Source organism: Balaenoptera acutorostrata, chromosome 17, assembly GCF_949987535.1.
Source record: "Balaenoptera acutorostrata chromosome 17, mBalAcu1.1, whole genome shotgun sequence".
Taxonomy (NCBI): domain Eukaryota; kingdom Metazoa; phylum Chordata; class Mammalia; order Artiodactyla; family Balaenopteridae; genus Balaenoptera; species Balaenoptera acutorostrata.
Window position 1 is genome coordinate 9,502,645 of NC_080080.1, and position 18,349 is coordinate 9,520,993.

The window sequence follows — 18,349 nt, forward strand, 5'->3', positions numbered from 1 at the left end:
CTTTAGGAGCTTATATTCCAGGGAGAGGGAAACAAAATGAATAATAAAGGTAAGAAATAGATTTTATAAAATGTTATGTGGTGGTGCTACAGAAAACAGAGTGTAGAACTTGGTAATGTAATATGACATTTGAGGGGGACAAGTACCATTTTGGATAGGGTGGTCATTGTAGAGCTCATGAAGAAGGTGGCATTGGAGTAAAGACCTGCAGGAGATGAAGGAGTGAGCTATGTACTTAACTGAAGGAGAATAATTCAGATGGAGGGAACAGCTAGTCCAAAGGCTGTAAAGTAGGAGTAGGTCTGGAATATTTAAAAAAGAACAAGGATGCCGTGGTGGCCAGAAAAGGGAGAGCAAACAAGATCAGGGACATAACAGAGGCCCAGACAATGGACGGCCTTGTAGAGGCTACTGTAAGAAATTGCAAGGAACTCTAGGGACTTCCCTGGTGGTCCAGTTGTTAAGACCTGTGCTTCCAATGCAGGGGGTGCTGGTTCGATCCCTGGTCTGGGAATTAAGGTCCCACATGCAAAAGGTCCCACATGCATGGCTAAAAAAAAAAAAGTTAAAAAAAAGAAATTACAAGGAACTCTAAAATTGGGATCCATAGGAGGATTCGAGCAGAGTCAAGATTTAATAACTTAATATTTCAAAAGGATTTTTCTGGATGTTGAGAATAGACTGTAGGGAAACAACTGTAGAAGAAGGAAGATGAGTTAGGAGGCTACTGTTGGCATCCAGGTAGCTATAGTCTAAAACATATGATGCTCTTTCTAATCTCGCAGCCTCCTGTGTGGGTAAAAAGTAAAGAGATAGACCAGATCAGATGTATTCTCTCCAACACTTCTGGAGCTGGGGTAGAAGTGAAATTCTCCTTGTCAACCGATGGGCTGAGGTAGGAAAGTTGGCTGAGAGGTGTTCAATGTCTTCCTGTCTAAAGATGGAAGATACTGAAAACTGCTTTTCTATCTCCAGATGGTGTATGGGTTGATTTTGATGCCATATTGGTGCCTAGCCCACCTACCGTGCATGTCCTCCGTTTTCTTACTGTTGCCCCTGCCAACCAACCACAAACAACATTTCAATCACAGAGTCCTGTCTATATGATAGATAATCACAGACCAAGAAGATAAGACTGTCCTGGAGAAATGCACACAGTACAGTGGATAGAGGGCCACTCCTGCCTGTACAAGACCAAGCAATATAACATCTGCAACATTTTCCTACTTCAAAAATGATTATGTGTATTTATCTCATTTGATCCCTGTGCCAACACAGTAAGAAAATGACTTGTATTAACCTGTTTGTCAAAATAATAATATTAATGATTATAATTATCAAAGGGTAGAAGGTGAAGGGCAGAAAAAAATAAGAATGTTGGGACTCAAAATTCCTACACAAAATGACCACTGTAAGATGAGTTTTAATACCACTCTCAAACCAGCATTGTAGAGGTATTTCTTGAGATATAATGCCTTTCCACAACTATTCAATTGCTTTATATTCCTGTATAAAATGTAATACTTTATAAGAAGATGTTTTGTGATTTTTTAATGGGTCTTAAAGAAAAGATATATGGCTATACAAAATGTAGCTAGGAAGTGAAATGGTAAACATAAAAAAAGTGGAATTAGCTCAAAAGTCTCTGAAGCTTTGCAAGAATCTGATGTAATGCACCAAAATGACCTTCTTCATTTTCTATAATTTCCCCCAAGATGCTAATGCTTTAGATCTATGTGTAAATGTTACATGGGTTCTGTCATTGGGTAGATATTTGCTCCTAGATAAAAAGGTACTTTTTTCTCCCAAATTTAATTTGATTCAATTGCAACCATGGCCAATGAGGAAGAGTACTTGGAGATGGGTGTTGTCAACTGTTCTTAGGAATTTGACATCTGTTATATGGAAAAAAATTGACAACAGTATTAAAAGTCTAGACTCAGAAGGCAAAATATGAAAGGCCATTTCTCAGACTATAGTATTTGTTAGTAAAACTCACAAACTCTTAGAGCTTAGAAAGTTGCATACTCCATTTGCTAGTTTTCTCTAGTAGCTTGCAAGACCTCTTTCAGATGTTTAGCTCATACACATAAATACCGAAGCACAAAGTACAAAAGTTTGTCATCTACTATTCTCCATGCCTATGATGGTGTGTCCGTCCTGATTTTATCACATGGAAGTGGCCTTGTGTTCAATAAAAAGATATAACACAGCAATAACTCTGTGGTTTCCCTTTGCTCCCTTGTGTCAGTGATCAATTTTAGAAAAGGCAGTGGCCAGACCTAGTCTTTCTTCCTTAATGTGTCTGAAATAGTGCTATGTATTCAGCCTAAACCATTTCACTTTTATCTTGGGTGCTGAGGAAGACCACACAGTCTGCCCTCTGTATCCACAGGTTCTGCATCTGCGGATTACAACAACGGTGGCTTGAAAACATTCAGAAAAAAAAATTCTAGAAAGTTCCAAAAAGCAAAACTTGAATTTCCCAAGCTGGCAACTATTTACATAGCATTTACATTGTATTAGGTATTGTAAGTAATCTAGAGGTGATTTAAAGTATACAGGAGGATGTGCACAGGCTATATGAAAATACCATGCCATTTCACATAAGGGACTTGAGCATCTGTGGAATTTGGTACCCTTAGGGGGTCCTAGAACCAATCCCCTACAGGTCCTGAGGAGTGACTATATTTCCAAGTTTCCCTTGCAATTAGATTGAGGCTATGTGACTGAGTTATGCACATCAAAATGTGTACAGAAGTGATATATACCATACTTAACCATATACCCCCCATCTGTGTAATCCTCTATGCTCTCTTCCTCTTTCTTGGAAATAATTGAAGATGGCTGTGTCACAAGATGGATGAAGCCTGTGTACATAAATGACTGTGAAACAGATCTCCCTGTCTACTGTATTGGACCATGAGGTGAGTAAGCAGACTTGATTTTTGTTGCAATGTTTAGTCAATCCTAATATATTTAATATTGCCATCTCTCTATTTGTTTTATTTGGAGGAACTACACCTTTGGACAAACAAATTAATTGGATTGTTTCTTTTTGGAAAACCACATAGAGAAGATACAAATCCTGATGGTCTAGAGCTGGGGATTAAACTAATTATAAAGATGAGGTCCTAAAACCTTAGCAGCTACAAATAGATACAACCTCCTACCACCCCCCTTAAGCCTTCACCTATGATTCAGTCATATCCAGTTACTTGGAGTTTCCCCAAGAACACCATAGGCTGTGTGCCTCAGCATCTGAGTTCACACTGTTCTCCCCACTCTCAACAGCCTCCATCCTGATCCGGGGGCAGGGGGGGTGTCTCTTTCTCCTCCAGCACTCCAATTGGGCATTATCCCCTTTGGGAAGCCTCCTCCGAGCCACAGACTAACAAAAGCACTTCTCTTTGTGCTCTCATGGCACCTGTACTTAACCCCTATCATAAAAATTCTTAGTCTGCATGGTAAATACTTACTTGTATCTTTCCAGTAGACTAGGAAACCCTGGAGTAGATGGTTCTGGTGTTACTTATCTCTGCAATCTTAGTGCCAGCAGATGCCTGGCATGTTGGTGGTGCTCAATAAGTTCTTATGGAATCTGATTGAGCTGACCAGGTAACAGCAGTCCCAGAAACAGAATAAGTTTAAATGTCTTCTATAATCTACGAACAGGGCAGCATATGGGATGGGAGACTAGGATGACACAACGTAGAGGTGTAGGTGCTAGTTCTCTATTATTGAATGTAAGGAGGACATGAGCTTGATCCCAAACTATAGTCATTCTAAGATGCAGATATATGCGGGCATGTCTAAAGGCCACTTGAATGAACCCACAAGCATTCTGTTGTCATGACAGACTAGAGGTCTCTTGGGGACAACATCATCCTGAGCAAAGACAGAGTTTGGACAAAGAGTTTTGTCTGGAATACAATGGTTTGTAAAGAAGTGCAAAGTCATTCTGAATAGTGCCCATGGCTATTGCTCATGGCCAAACTACTACATTCTCGCCTGAACATAGGGAAAGGGAACTGAGGATAAAACCTGAAAGAGTTGTTTCAGCAGAAACACTGTAAGATGTGGAGTCCCTAAGGCTTTGTGGCTGCTCTGGCAGAGCTGCACAGGAATGGGCATTTTCACATCATGAGTTACTCTCAAACATAGCGCAAACTCAGCCAGCTGGTATCCAGCTAAACTAGCTTTCTTCTCAGATGGAAGAGTGGTAGACGATGCCACTCTTTAGTGGGTGTTAACAGAACCACAGAGGACATGAGGCAGCTTCATGACGGTTTCATGACCAGCAACAATAGGACACATCAAAGCAGGAGAGCAAGAGAGGAAGAACTTGATGGGTCCCCATGGCAGCCCAGAGGATGCATCTGCAAACATCTGAGACATCCTAAGTGATATGCAGGCGTGCTGGTTGGGGAGGAATTTGAATCAGATGGGAGTCTCAGAGTTTGTGAAGCAGAAATATACTATTTTATTAGTGTTAGGACGACCATGATTTAACCACTGTGCTGATATGGCCTGGGGAAATCTTGGTTACATTTTACGTAAGCAGGATGCGTTTTAATCAGCAAGGTTAAGTTTCCCCAAGGTCCAGCTGGGATATCACAACCACTAGCAATGATTGTAAATGATCCATGAAGATTGGGGGAGGTGGTCAAAGTGAATGAAAGGAGCAATTTAAAGTCCATTCTCACAAAAGGAGAAACAGGATAGTGTGGCTTGATACGGAGCCATCAATGCGTCATACTGCAAAACAAACAAACCGAATATCTCACCAGAAATCAATTTCTAAGCAGCCATAAAAGCACAGGGTTTTGGGTGAAAACCAGCAGGGCTTTGTAGAGAATCGATATCATCAAAGTAGTCTGTTTTCTTTTTGTGACAGAGTGATAGAGAAATTGAAATGCAGTATGTTTGGATTTTGCTAAGGCTTTCAGTTTTTCTTGATGAGAATTTCTCTTCAATAAGGAGGATCACTCAACAGATATTTTGGAAGGCCTAGTGCATATGCTAGGTAACAGGTATACCGTGACAACCATTCTCCATCTGTGAGAGAGGGAGACTCTTGTCGGGGCAGAAAGACACATGTTCAGGTAACTAAAAATCAAGGTTAACGGGCTTTAATACAACTATGTGCAAAGTACTATAATAGCACAAATCTAAAGCTGCTAGAACTTTCTGAGATGTTGTAGGAAAGTGTCTTCAAATAAGGAAAAGCTTGAGTAATTGTTAGCAGTTTGATCAGAGAGCAAGAAATAAGGACTTGAAAGTTAGGAGAAAGAGTTAATGACTTAAAATTTGGTAAAGCATACAGTCCATTGAATTGCCAACAAATGCCTTCTCAACCTAAATTTGTTGAACCTGACCAAAGAGAGTAGACAATGGGAAAGAATCTAAGTGTCTCTGTGGACTTGGGGCTAAATACAGGTTAGCCCTGAACGTATTATTTCAGGGCTAAAAAAAAAAAAGGCTGAAAAAAAAGAAAATTGCTTTATATTGTTGACCTTATAAGAAATAGGAATTTCAGATGTAAGAACCTTTAGTAAAAAATAGGATGTCATTGGGCTTCCCTGGTGCTAGAGTGGTTAAGAATCCGCCTGCCAATGCAGGGGACATGGGTTCGAGCCCTGGTCCGGGAATATCCCACATGCCGCAGAGCAACTAAGCCCGTGTGCCACAACTACTGAGCCTGCGCTCTAGAGCCCACAAGCCTCAGCTACTGAGCCCATGTGCCACAACTACTGAAGCCCGCGCGCCTAGAGCCCGTGCTCCACAGCAAGAGAAGCCACTGCAATGAGAAGCCTGAGCACCGCAATGAAGAGCAGCCTCCGCTCGCCACAACTAGAGAAAGCCCGCGCACAGCAACAAAGACCCAACGCAGCCAAAAAAAAAAAGACATGTCAGATGTAGGACTCCTTAGAAGAATTTCCCTTCATGTCCATCCCTCTTCCATTTCCAAAGCAGAATATTGATAGTGCCACAATGTTTAGGACTTGTGGTTGGGTCCACTCGACATAGGTGACATTTCTTGAGAGCATTAAGAGCGAGTCAAGTATCGCAGGATCCTGAATAGATTGGTGGCTAAGACCTAAATCCAAGAACAAAGAGAAAATAGGAAGAAAGAAAAGCATTAAGGTGCCAGTAGAATTTGGGGCCAGGACATCTCTTTCAGGAGTATTTAGAGGTAGCTCACACAACATTATAAATTAACTATACTTCCATAAAAAAAGGTAAAAAGAAAAAAAAAAAGAGGTAGCTCGACTGGACCTGCCACACTGCCATTGTCCTTGCCACGCCCATCATTTTCCCACTCTATGAATAAAAATGGGGGGCAGGAGGAAGGAGCCCTCAGCATCCTTTAGAAGACAGTGCCAGAGGGGAAGAGGACTGACTTGAAGGGACTGGCGTGTTTACACTCCACCTCCTCTCCCCACTCCAAATGGTACAGGGCTCCAGAGAACCTTCGTAGAAGCAGAGGTGCTGGCAGCAGAGGAAGAACGTGGCATCTCATGCCCTGGTTGGATGTCTGCTTAGGCAGTGAGCCTGTTGATCTCGCCTGAGCCTATGGGAGCGGGCGAAAGAGAGCAGGGAAGAACTTCCAGTCAGAGGGGTGGTGGTGCAGCTGCCTTATTCTTCCACTGTTTGGCTACCAAAGATGTGTGAGTTTCTTTTGCACCACAACCAGATTGCCGCTGTCCCATCCGATGCTTTGTCAGGTGGGCAGGAGGACGCCAGCAGCAAGAGGCTCTGAGGTGCCCAGTGGTTGTGAGAGCTGAAGAGTGGGGGGAAGGGGCAGTGAACGGAGACAAGAAAACTCATGTTTGTATCCAACCAAGTTGGGACTGTTCAATACAACAATTCCATGGGATGACAACGGAAGCTTTGGATGGGGCCAGGGATTCCTACAATTTACACAGAATTCAGTTAATGAAATGCTTTCGACAGCAACTCGAATGCACAACCTAAAAGTTGAGAATCACGTTTTATTTGGTGGACAAAACTGAGGACTTAAGCCCAGGACACAGCTTCTCGGGTAGCTCCGAGGGACTGCTCTCGAGAGGTAAAGAGGGGAGCCTGGATATGTAGCAGCTTTTGGAACAAAGATCAGGTAGTCAGATCATCAAATGATAACTGTTAATTAAAGAAAACCAGATATCTCAACTTAATGAATTTAGCACTTTTCTATGTATGGGAAGATGCAAGAGTCTGGGCTCACTGAAATCATTCCTTTGATGTGCACCTTAACTATCTAGGGCTAGTATCCTGCTTTTCTCCATCCTGAATCCCCTCAGGGTGCACAGTTGGAGGTGGCTGTAGTGGTTTGATGGCTGCAGCATCCTTTGTTCACTGATATGGCAATCAATGTTTTTCATTAACAACTGTAACTCATGTATTAGATGTGTGTGCACCATATTGTGTAAAGTATCTCTGATTTTCACAAGAGCCCTTTGTAGGACTTTGCTCATTCATTTTCCAGATGAGGAAACCGAGCTGAGAGGTAGTCAGAGATGTGACCTTATGGCACAGATAATAAAAGAGCAAAGCTAGGATCTAAATCTTGGTCAAAGCTGTCTGACGTCAAAGCCCATGTTTTTCTTGTCATCTTCTCCCCAGCTGTGTGAAGTGGGCAATATTTTATCCCCATTTTACTGACGAAGGAATGGAGGCTAATAAAACGATAAAAGATGGGAACAACAAGGACTAAGGCTTGAGAACTTTTACTAAGCTGAATTCCCGGAATGTCTCATCTCTCCTGCCTACCCAAGTCGTGCCAAGAACAATTTTATTCTTTCCAATTAATATCGAACAGGGTGCTAAATAAATGCTCAATATTGACTCAGTGACTCACCGACTGGTTACACTATCAAGGGAGAAGGAAAATTCTTTCCTTTTCTGGAGGCTTATGGAAAAGAACAGACAAGGATCTTTCTGGTTTAGCGTTTGATTTGGGAGATGACAAAATGATCTCTTGCGTCCCTTCTTCAGCCCCTAGACTTGATGATTCAGAACCATTTCAGGGAAGTATGATTCCTTTTTAGCCAATTTCTTTAATTATTAATTCTGCAAGCCTTCTGTGTATCACCTCCAAATTATGAGTCTGTACCAGGGAACTTCAGATTACATAGTTCTTTCAGAAACTTTATTGATTTTTTAATTGAATCTTTACAGTATTTTTTTTTTTTTTTGGTTCACACACATAAAAACAAGCAATGAAGTACCATTTGTCTTCTCATTTTAATCTTTACCAAGCACTGAAAAGGAAAGAAAAATATTTTATGAATGTAATAAGCTTTCCTGGGGCTCTTGCTAAGGGACTTATTTTTCTATTTTTTCAGAGAAAAAGCACATTCCTCCTAATATAACTGTCCATTTGACGGCTCATTTCAAAGCCAGATCTGTGGACCTTTATTGTACCTTCACCAAGAACTTGAAAGAAATCTACATTTCATTAATCTCTGTGTCTCCTGCCTGCTAGATATCTCTTATCCCCAGGCACAGAGGTAGCAGACATTTTCCTCTGCCTGGTTTCCAGACTTCATGCTGATAGAAACCACAGTTTGGTGCTTTGATGCAGAGTGACTGTGTCCATTCTCAGGACCATGGAATAGATGCTCCCTGCTGAATCCCGGGGGCCAGATTCAGAGGTAAGAGACTTTGAGACACACTTTAGTAGTTTTTGGAGAGAGGCTGCCCAAGTCTGTTTTTCTAATTCAGGTACGAGACTTTACCACCAACCTGTTTTCCCCCAGATCTGGGGTCTCACCCTGTATTAGTTTCCTGTGGCTGCCATAACAAGTTACCACAGACTGCGTGGTAACAACAGAAACAACAGAAATGTATTCACAGTTCTGGAGGCCAGAAGTCCAAAATCAAGGTGTCAGCAGGCCATACTCCCTCCAAAAGCTCTAGGGGAAAACCCCTTCTTGCTTCTTCTAGCTTCTGGTGGCTGCAGGTGTTTCTTGGCTTGTGACAGCATCACTCTAATCTCTGCTTCTGTCTTCACACGGCCTTCTCTCCTCTCCTCGGTGTCTCCTTCTCTTCTGTCTCTTATAAGGACACTTGTCATTGGATTTAGGACCTGCCTGGGTAACCCAGGAAGATCTCATCTCAAAATTCTTAATGTAATTACATCTACAAAGACCCTTTTTCCAAATAACGTCACATTCACAGCTGCTGGGGCATGGGCATATCTTTTTGGGGGCCACTATTCAACCTACTATGCACTTTCAGATAAGAAAAAAAGGTAAATATGATAAGAAGCAGGTTATATAAAGACTCCAGGGAAACAGGTTCAGAATTGTGTACTGGCCAGGGAAGAACCTTTGATTCTACTCAGGAAGTCACCTGTTATCTGGTTCTGGATCTTCATCTTAAAGATGATTCTGTCTTTAGAGACCAAGCTTCAGGTGAGCATTTGGCCTGAAAACCTTGATCCAGTAGTGACCATTTCAGGCTTTTTCTTCTTTTCAGTGATTTGAGGTTATCAGGCTTCCCAGAGGGTCGAAACAACACACCCGCACGTTAGAAACTCAATTTTAATCTTCTTAACTATAGCGCTTGTGACTATGGAGCTAAGAACATTTATTGGTGGTAAAATAATGTTCTTTAGGTAAACTATACATGGTATTTTAATACTGCTCAAAACAGACTGCATTTGTGTAACTCCTGTGTTGCCAAAATGTCACTTAAACTGCATTGCTAAATTAGAAATGAATGAGATGATTTCATCATGAATAAGACAAATTGTATGAAGCATGCATATGAAAATTAAATTATAGAAAGAGTTGATGGAACAATATTTGAGACTAGAATTCAGGAAATAAAAGTTATAAACCCTGCATATTTGACAAGATGATGTCTAAGAGGAACCACGATTCTGCATTCTAACCTTCGCCCAGGGAACTGGACCTTAGTTAAGCTCCTGCTAAGCTTAATGAGGAGAAGGTGCTTTACATGGAGCAGGAGGCGGGCGGGGGGGGGGGTGCTTTCTGAGAAATGTAATGTTAACCACAGTTTCTGGGAAGCTTGTGCAAGACAACCACACACTCAAAGGGAGAGCTCTCACAGCCGACCTTTTCTTCTAGCACTAAAAGTTGTGTATTCGCTGAATACACTTGTGGTGACAGGAAGCAAGAGGTCATGAGAATTTAAGTCCTAAACAATGAGGAAGCATTTCAATTTAGCAGCATCTCGCTACTTTGAGTAGAATTCAGCACTTTGACCTCTTTAGCTTACCAGCATATCCAGGTCATGATGCTGTTAATTCTGTTATTTCAGGTATCAATACCACCCTGACCAGCTGGCATTTAGCTAATAAAAAAAGAAAATAGGTATATTTCTGGTAATAATAACCCATTCCCTTTTTCTCTCCCTCTCTCATTCCTTTTTCTCCCCTTTCTCTTTCCCTTCCTCCCTCCCTTCCTTCCTCCCTCCCTCCCTTCCCTCTTTCCCTCCTTCTTCCTTTCTTTGTCTCTATCTCTTTCAACATTTAGAAGTACTTTCTGGTCCATTATTTCAATTCACCTTCAACAAACTTGGGCCAGTAGGGCAGACGTCATTATTTCTAGACTGGCCAAGAGATTGGACTTCTGTCTGAGGTCACAGAGATGATTTGTGGCAGTCTACATAAGGACCAAGTCATCTAACTTTTGACTGGTATTGAAAGTAGTAAAGTGTAATGGGAAAGTACAAACAAACCAAAGCAAGCAGAAAACTAACTGGGAGCCAAGAAACAGACATTCTAGTTCTGGGTGAGGCACTAACTTGCTGTGCGACCTTGGGCAAGTCACAGCACCTCTCTGAGTTTACTTTTTTTGCATCTGCATTTTGAAGGAGCTGTAGCAGACGAACTGTGAGTCTCTTCTCTCTTGGTAGAGTCTCAACTGGTGGTTGAGGATAGACTCAGCCTTTCTCCTGTATTCTTTTCCCTTGTCTCAAAGTACACCTGAGCTCCTGACCTTTTTGCAGGGCTCTAGACATGCCTTCTTGGGTGGGTTTGATGGCTGCTGCACCCATTGCAAGGTCTCTGCTGGGTCCCTGGTCCCTCACCCAGCACCTGGCACAGCCTGTGCTTGTACTGTTTTCACAACCTGGTGATTTTTCCTCTTAGATTTAGGGTTGGCATTTCTCACATGTGAAGTCTTAACTCCGCAGGGTGTTATTTTTAGACCTATCATTTTAGGAGAAGGCTAAAGTCCTGCTCTCTTTGGGTGGATTTCATGAGTCCATAGGAGTATAGGGACAAAAAACACTAAAAGATAATTCCACTCTTGAGTGATTTAATAGTTTCTAGGCTCAGCAGGTACCTTATTTTGGTAAATTAGGAGGAAAAACTTTTTTCCTTATAACAAAATTAATAATTCTTTCTTGTAAAAAATAGAAAATAGAGGGACCTCCCTGGCAGTCCAGTGCTTAACACTTCGCCTTCCAGTGTAGTGGGTGCGGGTTCAATCCCTGGTCGGGGAGCTAAGATCCCACATGCCTCGTGGCCAAAAAACCAAAACATAAACAGAAGCAATATTGTAGCAAATTCAATAGAGACTTTAAAAATGGTCTGCATCAAAAAATCTTTTAAAAGAATAGGAAATAGAGAAAAGCCCAAGGAAGAAAATGGAAACATATGTAATACCACCGTCTAGAGATAACCAGACTTAAGTCATTGGTCTGTAACCTTCCTGTCTTTTTTGTGTATATGTACATATATATTACTCTTTGATAAAATTGAAGACATGCTGTATATATTATTTTTAACACTTTTCTGTTAATATTGTATCAAGATTTTTTCTAATATAACTTTTAATTACTACATAATATTTAGTACATGGATAAACTGTAATTTCAATAAATTCAGTACATTCTTTTGACTGCACAAATTCATTATTTTTGAAGGGTGGCAAACATTAATAGCACTCTAAAAATGTGTTATACTCTCTCCCAATGACCATGTGGCAGAGATGATACTTTGAGTTCAGCAAATCCTGTTTCTTATTCCTCCCTTTTAGGCCTATGGAAAATTATATTTCCCAGTTCCTCTTGAGGTTAGATGAGGCCATGGAACTAGTTCTGGCTAGAAATGTGAGTGGAAGTGAAGTTTGTTAGTTCTAAATGATGAAGGAAAAAAAAAAAAAAGACACCTTTGAGATTTTCCCATCTTTCTTTTGTTGCCATGGAGATCATGGAGGCCTTGATTTGGGATGGTGAAGTCACAACATGAAGCATCCTTGATCCCTGAGTCACAGCACAGAGCACAGGTGCCCTGTAGAGTTACCCAACCTACAGATAATCCTGGATGAGTGAGAAATAAACTAATAGGGTTTAACTCCTGAGATTTTGGAGTGTATGTTTCTCAGCAAAGGGCTAGCCTATTTGACATAGATCATATGTAGAAGTGGTCTAAGATGATTTAAAACCTTTCTTCTCTGATGTTTTCAAGATACAGTTATTTACCAGTTATCATTCAGCACTTAACTGATTGAGGATCTTATGTGCAGGCAGAGTATCAGCCTCTAAAATGACACAAAATGGAGTGAGACATAGTCCTGGCTCCGCAAATAGCCAAATGAGTATGGCATAGATTACAAAAATTAGAGTAATGGAAGTGTTCTCGCAGAGGATGCACAAATTCTCACGGGATCACAGAGAATAGGATCACTTTGGGGAACTTCACACCTTGTCTAGGAGATGACCATGTGTATGTGGTGGGAGAAGATCTTTCTAGGCAGAGGGAAGAGTATGTGTAAGTCCCAGAGATGCATGTGAAATGGCATGACATATTTGGAAACCCAGTATGTCCATCGGCGGGGGATGGAAGACAATGAAATATTATTTGTATATTATTTATATATATTATTATATTATTTATATGTAATATATAATATATATCATTATTATTTATATATTATATTGTTTATATTAAATTATAAATTATTATTTATATTATAAATAATATATTATTTCCAATAATGGGAAGCTCTCTACCTTTCAAGACTAACAGTTCTATTGTTAGATGGATCTAATCAGTAGCAAAATCTTTCTTCTGCAAAATGAAAAGTTTCCATCTTTTAATTTTTCATGACTTGGCCCTCATTTTCCTCTCGAGAAATGTGGAAATGAAAACTATTTTTATGTGATAGTTCTTCAAATACTTAAGACACTTTTTATGTCCTCCTGAATTCTGTATTGTTTCTTTTCTTTTTCAAGTATGAGTTCTAGACTTTTAAAGGCAGTGTGTAAAATCTTGCACAAAACCTGGCATAGGGTAGTTACTCAATGTATGCTTGATGGATGAATGTACAGATCAGTTCAGAGGACGTCAGCAACAGTCTTGCTCAGTAAAAAGTTATGCTGGACAATAATTTACTATACTTATTCATTAGCATTTGTCAAACTCCTAAATTTTTGCCAGGCAATTTACCAAGTTCTCTACATGCATATCAGTGCACTTTATCTACACAACAACTCTATGATGTAGATACTAATGTCATAACTTAGAGATGAGGAGTATCAGGTTTACAGGGGTGAGGTGCCTTTCTCAGTCACATGGCGAAGAAATGGTGAGTCAGGATTCGAACTCATGCCTGTTGAACTTCAGAGCCTGACTGTAACTGTTTTCAAAGTGTCTTACGAGCTCATCCAACTCCTCTGCCAACACTGTCAAGTGAGCACCTCACCTCACTTTACACTTGAGTGTCGTGAAGAGTCAGAGGAGCTGAGACACTTGCTCAAGGTCACACAGCTCACTCAGTTTGGCGCTAGGATTTACCTACTTTCAAAACCGATGACTGCTTGATCCTTTCTTGCTATTCTGTGGAGAGAATGATGTAGGTAGTGATTTTGTCAGGATTTTTCTGATAAAGAGACAGAACTCCAATCTCTCCCTTACCAACTTCTCTTCCCTTTCATTATTTCACTCAGATCAACCTCCAGTGAACAAATTAAAAAAAAAAAAGAGTGTAGCTGCTTAATGTCATTTTAAATGGTTTGCAAATATTCATAGTGATGTTTGGACTGAGGAGAACCTTTTCCGATTGCCCTTGGATTTGCTTGCTTCTGCATGGCCCCTGTCATGTTAGGGTGGAAGGATTTCCCCTGGATGCTGGATGAGATGAAGTGCAGCAGAAATTACCCTTAATTGTTAGTGGGAGACTTGAGATTCAGTCCTTGAATGGTCTTCACCTGGACTTGTGACCTTGGGAAAGTCACATCTCTCTTCGGGCTTTGGTGTCCTTATCTGTAAAGTGAAGTAGTAAGAAGAAATTCAGTAGTGGGATACTGGAGTTACCATTTATTTCCTACTTTATATGTGACACACACTGTGCTAAACTCTTTACATGTAACCTCTATGCTAACCTGATGGAATGGTTATCATTCCTAACTCCATTTTATAGCTGAAGAATCTGAGGCTCAGAGGAGATAAATAACTCACCCAAAGCCACGTAGGTAGTTGTCTGATGAAATCCACCCATGTTAGCAGTGGTACCATCGAGTTATCGTTGAAGCAAATGTGGGAGGTGAGGTTGGAACTGCTGGGGTTCTGGCCTCCACACTCAGTCAAGTCCAATCACCTCCTTAATCCTCAGAAAATGGGGACAATAAAAATGCCTACCTCATAAGGTTATTTTTCCAATTAAAGGAGAAAATACATGCACAATTCTTAAGTACGGTACCCAGCACGTGTTAAGTAGTCAGAAACATTAATTGATACAATTAAAGCATTCTAGAGCAGTGGCTAAGTGGTTACTAACCCTTCTGTTTGTTTCGTCATGAATCTAATAACAAATGTCCAGAGAAAAATAGAGATCTGAAAAAATAACCTTACATAAACGTTATGGATTCCAGGACATCTGTAGGCAACCAAGGGTTAATAAATCCAAGGTTAATATTTCCTGGGAAATGATCTCCCAGAAGGGAGATTTTAGAATGGATGATTCTCTAAATGTTTCTCTTTCTTCCTTTAAGGCAATGGCTTAAAACAAAAACAAAAACCAGAAAACAAAAAACCTTTTGTGTTAACTGCCTCTTCCATCACTGAACAACACTCATTTCATGCCTTGGGGGCCTGAAGTCTCCTTTGCTGCCTGGAGCTCAGCAGAATTCTCCGGTTCTTGTGTGCTGACGTGTTCAGCAGGCCTTCCTGCCTTGTCTGCCTCAGCTCCTTCAGCATAATTATCTCCATATTTATTTCTACCCCATAAAAATGCACACAGCCTGTCCGTGTTGAGCAAGCAGGGCTGTACTTTGCTGCTGGGGTTTGCTTTACAGATATTTTTTCCTGTTTGTGGAAAAACAGAATGACATGAATTTTATGTTGACATGCAAAGCTGCTCTTGGAAGGAGGGGTTGGGGCTGGGATGGAGGGTGAAAAGGAAATCCCATCATTTCAGCTCTAAGGATAGAGGTGGGACATAGCTGAGTTCAATAAGTAATGGTCCTTTTTTTTTAAACATCTTTATTGGAGTATAATTGCTTTACAATGGTGTGTTAGTTTCTGCTTTATAACAAAGTGAATCAGCTATACATATACATATATCCCCATATCTCCTCCCTCTTGCGTCTCCCTCCCACCCTCCCTCTCCCACCCCTCTAGGTGGTCACAAAGCACCAAGCTGATCTCCCTGTGCTATTTGATTGCTGTACACCTGAAACTAACACAACGTTGTTAATCAACTGTGCTCCAATATAAAATTTTAAAAAAATTTTTAAAAAAGTAATGGTAGAATGAATGAATTTAGTATAATAGGCAAAGGGAACTACCCTCAATTATTCTTTGATTACTCCCTTATTCATCTGCTATCTATTGAGCACACATTATGTGTCATCACTGTGCTGTGCACTGGAGGCTTAACTTTGAACAATACATACAGTGTCTCAGCTGACATGAAGCGTATAATCTAGTGTATATATATGTCAATTAAATAGTATGGATTCAATAGACTCAGTTTTCCTTAGCAAAGTACTGATACAAGGCAGAAGCAAAATATTAGCATGATGGTGACTGGTTTTATCCATTCACTCATTCAGTTATCCATTCACTCATTCAGTTATCCATTCACTCAGTCACAAACATTTACTGACAACCTACTCTGTGTTATGTTTGGAACTGTGCCAGGCACAGGGTGTTACCGTAATGCAAAGTTTCTGCACCCTGGCGCTACTGAAAATAGTGCTACTTTTTTGTTGTGGGGTGTAGTTCCGTGCACTGGGGAATGTTTGCCAGCATCCCTGGTCTCTACCCACTGGATGCCAGAAGCACCCCTCGTTGTGACAACCAAAAATGTCTTTAGATATTGCTGAATATTCTCTGGGAGGCAAAATTGTCCCCCGGTTAAGGACCACAGCTCTAATGAATAAGACGTTGCCTCTTTCATCGATATCATATAAAACTCACTTTAATAATGTCAGTAATCCCCCAAATAATCACAGTGTATGACACATTTCCTTCCTGTTGGGTTTTGTGCCAGGTACATCATCTTATTTAATACAACAATCCTATGATGTAAGTAAATATTTATTTATGGATTTCTAAAGATTTCTAATGAATGACCATATTCACAATCATTTACTCATATGTGAATCACAAACTTCTAAAAGCAAGAATCCATGTTTAAAGACTAGAATTATGGAACTTATATTCTAAGAGATGGTAGAGGCTAAAATTAGAAAGATTGTATTTTAAAGAAGTGTTAGGTTATCCAATAGATCATAAATGCCAAAGCAAAAAAAGTCTCACATAAAAATATATATGTAGCTAAACTTTTCCTTTCTTGGTGCTTTTAGTTTATGTTGGCAAACACTTCACTTTACTCTTTGTGTACTTCTTTTTAATATTTTTTAGAGCACACATGTTAATTTTTTATGTTTATATTTTAATTGAATAAAACCTTATACTGTATCCTTCCTATTGCTAATAACGTGAGTAAAACAGGATGTTTTCTGGGCTTCAGAACAATAATTAATAGTTGAGTTTCGGAGTAGAAAGTCACCTAAGTTGCATCAAAGTCAAACCATCAATTTATTGATGAAGAATCCAAAGCTAAGTCAAGGGAACTGAATTACTCTGGGTCAGTGGTCCCCAAATTATAGCCTGTGAACCAAATTTGGTCTGTTACTTGTTTTTGTAAATAAATTTTTATTGGAACACAACCACACATTCATAATGTCTATGGCTGCTTTCAAGCTATGACAACAGAGTAGATTCGTTACAACAAAGACTGTATGTGGCTCAGAATCTAAAATATTTATTATCTGGTCCTTTACAGAAAATATTTGTCCACCCCTATCTAGGTTCAACCACAAGCTAGGACTAGAGTTGTAGTATCTCTCACTGGGCAGCAGTGTGGTGGAGTGGAATATCCCTGGATTCTAGAATCAGACCAGGATTTGAATCCTGTTTCTACCTTTCACAGCTGTGTGGCCTTGAACATGTAACTTGATCTCTTTGAATCTTGTTTTCAAATAGAATAAAATTGAGATAAATACTCCTGTAATTGCATTATGTGGTTTATGAATATTTGATATTCATGCTCAAATTAGTTATTAAAATATAGTGCCCTTTCTACTTAACAACTGTGACTTTTACTCATTCATTCAATAAATATTTATAAAAAACCAGGTACCTTGGTAGGGACTGAGGGCACAGGAAATGTAATGGCAGACATGACCTCTGAACTCAGTAAATTTCAGCTGAGCAGAGAGCAGGTAGGCGAGGCACCTCACCCATACCATTGCTCAACCATGGTTTCCTGAAAGAGAGGACATTTACTCAAGACCTCAGAGAAGAGTAGAGATGAGCAAGGCAGAAGAGGATCAGGGTATGGTAAGGAATGTTCCAGGCAAAGGGAAGAACAAGAGTAAAGGACTTAAAATTAGCAAGATGTGGGACACAGAAAGAGCTAAAAAAAAGTTTAGTAAAGATTGAGTGGGACTTCAGCCTTGGGAGAAAGTGGGGAGATAGATGATCTCCCCAATCCAGATCCAGATGCCCAAAAGTCACTGTAGCAGACACTATTAGCTGCCTTCCCAACAGCCATGGCCCCTTCCTTACCAACAGGATCATGATTTTGGACAAGTGGCAATATGCCCACCTGACTGATCCTAGGTGAGCTGGTGACTAGGATCTGGCCAATGAGACGCAAACAGATGAATTCTGAGATCTTTCAGAGAAAAGTCTTCCAGCTTAGAAATAATGAAGAGAAAGCCTTTTACCTTCCCTTTCCTCTTTTTCTGCTTTAGATGCGAGTCAAGTCAGATTATGGTGCCTGGAATTGCTGTAGCATTTTTGACCCTGATAATAAAAGCCAACAGGCTGAAGATGGAGGAGCGAACTGCATGAAGATAC